Raw genomic sequence first — 3,667 nt, forward strand, 5'->3', positions numbered from 1 at the left:
GGTTGTACACATTTGTCCAAACTCAATAAAAATGTAAACTTTAAGTATGTGTACTTTCATGTAAGAATTATAAACATATAAATATTGGAATAATAAAAATAAAAATATTTGGTTTGTTGGGCATAGTGTTACATGCCTTTAATCCCAGCTACTAAGGAGACTGAAGATGAAACATTAGAAGTTCAAGGCGAGTCTAGACAACTAAGGCAGACCTGTCTCAAAATAATAATAATAATAATAATAACAACAACAACAATAACAAGGATGACTGTGGATGTAGCTTTGTATTAGAATACTAGCATGTTCCAGAACTTGTGTTCCATTGTTAGTATCACTGGGAAAACAAAAAAGAAATGTAAAAAGGTGTTTTGTCTTGTTTTTAAATCTCCCTTATTTTCTCCTTAATTTTTTGGTTCAACTTAGTGTGCCCTGAGGCTGTTTATAGACAATTTTGAAAATTCATTTTAAAACAGAGCAATATTCAACTTTCTCAAAAATAAGAGAGTGGATCCATTCACTGGAATTCTTACTTATTTGAAATATACAAACTAGGTTTAATTCATTCATTTGGGGCTTTTTAAAAAGTTTTTAATAAAACTGCTATTTTTGTATGCATACCAAGTATATAGAACATTTGGATCTAACTACATTATTGTTTTGTGCTACTATCATTTCCTTGATTTTCAGTTATTGATCCAAAGAGAGGTTGGAATTCATATTAGGTAATTCAGATTACATTACATTATTAATATCAAAGAGAAAAATTAAAATCTTTTTTTTCTGGTAATCTTTGTTATGATGAGAGGATATAGTTGGTGATATCCATCATGTTCACAGCACTGAAAAATTTTCCATTTTGGATGAACATAACTATAAACAAACATACTTTATAAGTGGACAACTAACTTGTTTGATATCCTTTGCGTTCCAGGGATTCAGTATTTCTTGAAACCAAAATGACATCTAGTCACTCCTATTTAGTGAGTGGAAAAACAAACAAAACAAACAAAAAATCCTTTTGTTTTTTCCTTAAATTAGGTTGTTAGAATTATGTCCATTGAAACTGTAGGAGTCTAGGATGGCTATTATGATCCATGTTCTCTTTGTATTTCAGTTACTAAACATCTTTCTGTGATTCTTTCTTTATTGTAATAGCTATGTAACTCGTTTGCAGTCAAATTTGATTCTATCTTGAGAATGTTTCATCTCATTTAGACAAATTTAAATGTTTAGCAAAAAAATTCTCGTTTCCTTTATTTTGAAATCTTTATCTGGCTCCTCATTATTGCCACCAGGCATTCCTATACATTGTTTCTAATGATCTGCCAATCCATAGTTTTTATGTATACTTTTATAGAGAATGACACAAATCTTCTATCCATCTTTTGTGGAAATTCTCTAAACACTTTATGGAATCTATCTTATTCTTATAATATTTTTTGAAGATAAAATTTCCACTTGTTTCTATGTATCAAGATATCTTAGACCCCAACTATATGCATTGCCTTTTTGGAGTTATATTTCTGATCAGCAGCTTCTCCTTTAAAATATTATATGAAGTTTTACAAAGGTAAGTAATTTAAGTGGAAGATGAAAAAACAGTGTTATATATAAGTAGTATCTATTCACTTTGCATGTATTTGTCAAACAAAATATCTCTTATTAAGAATAGACTTGATGTTGGATGTATGTTCAGATATTCACATAGTTAGACTTGAAATATACTTGTAAAAACTTAAGATAGATTGCATAGGTTGAATAATATAGAGGCAGTATGTTTTCATGAAAATAAAATAATACACTTTTCAATTAATTCATAAAGTATACTGTATGTAAGATATCTCTTTTTATCTATGTATAGATACATATGTTTATATAAAAATATAAGTGGATATACATAATTTATACACATACATCATAATTTATACATATATACATCATATGAACAATGACATTTATCTCAAAAGCTGTGAAATCAAAAATTAGTCTGATGATTCCTCCATAAACAAAGTGGGTAAGCATATAATTTTTGAAGAATAAAAATATACATGTATGGCAATATGTAAACCAGTTTAGTGGTGGTCTTATAAAAGTCTAGAAGCACATGACTCAAATGTTTTGTAAAATGGCTGGTTTCCAACCCTAACCACCCACAGATTTAACATGGTCCACCTTTATCAACATAGGTACCTTTCCCAGGTAGAATCACTGTGTCTTTTTAAGCTGCTATGGCTCTAGCAATAACCTAAGGTTTTTACCTTCCAATGTATGACTTTTATTTCTAAACATGAAATTTTAAACAAGTCTTGATTGGGTTTTAAATCACATTGTAAGTGGAATTGCAATAGAGTGTATTTGAATGATGTTTTAGAAAGAATCATTTTCTTCCAAATATACATCTAATAAAAACCATGTAATAAATTCTTTCCTTGTCTTGTTGACATGGTTGTCTTCCAGAGGATTGGAAGTACAACTTGAAATTTCAATTTTTACTTATTTTTAACATAAAGTAGTCCTACCTCCTACAGAATAGTGATGAGTAATCTGGGGAGAAAAGTACAAACATTCTGAGCATGATCAGAAGTACACTCTACTATGCAGCAAATAATATTTTAAAAGTTGTAAAAATATAAGGGAGTAATTCAGTGGTAATAGAATATAACATTATAAAAGATACTAGGAGATGGGATGCAACATGGTAGAATGATCACTAATTTTAGACATGGCAATTATCAATAATACAATTTTTATTGTATCTGTAAAATAAAGATAATAATAGTACATACTCCAAGAGCTTTCTGAAACTTTTAAGTGAAATAAAATACATAAAGGGCTTAGAACAGTACATGACAAAGTATCTCATCAAGGAATTCTAAGCATTCATGAATTCAATAAATGGTAAGTAAAGAAGAAGGAGCACTATAAAAACAACATAGTTGGCTAAATATTTCTTTAATGAGAATTCATGTGTATTTCATTCTATACAAAACATACTCTTATCTATAAACAAATGCATAAATAATAGGACTAAAATAGTCTCAGTATATCTATTATAAAATTAATTTTGAATTTACATGTGAAAACTATAAGAATATTCATGATTATTTCTATATTCAATGTTTTAGGCAAATCATAGAGAAACAAATGGAATAGTAAATATAATGTGTTTGATTTTTTTTTTAGCAGTGAGAAAAATTTGCCAACTGCAAAGGATCTTATCAAGAAATTCTAAGCATCAACAGTGAAGGAACTTTTATCCTGTAATAAATGACAAAAGTCATTAAATGAGTAAGTGAATTGAAATCTCTAGATACTAATGATTATAAAAATATTTTTACAGTTTAAAGTGTGATTTTTGAGTTTTGATGAAGTACTGTAAATAATACTTTAACATAAAGTAGTCCTACCTCCTACAGAATAGTGATGAGTAATCTGGGGAGAAAAGTACAAACATTCTGAGAAATTTAAAAATGTTAAAATTAAAATGTAAAATTGAGTAAGTGTTAGTATGCCTTTTATAAATGAGATAATATGTATTTTGGAATCTACAGACAATGTGTACTAATATTTTTCTTTGTCAAATTTGAGTAGTGATTGTAAGCCAGAAGACTTTAAAAAAAACATTGTAGTTGACGAGAGTGCAAAAATATTTCCAAGCAGTCTTTCA

This window comes from Ictidomys tridecemlineatus, chromosome 8, assembly GCF_052094955.1.
Source record: "Ictidomys tridecemlineatus isolate mIctTri1 chromosome 8, mIctTri1.hap1, whole genome shotgun sequence".
Lineage (NCBI taxonomy): Eukaryota > Metazoa > Chordata > Mammalia > Rodentia > Sciuridae > Ictidomys > Ictidomys tridecemlineatus.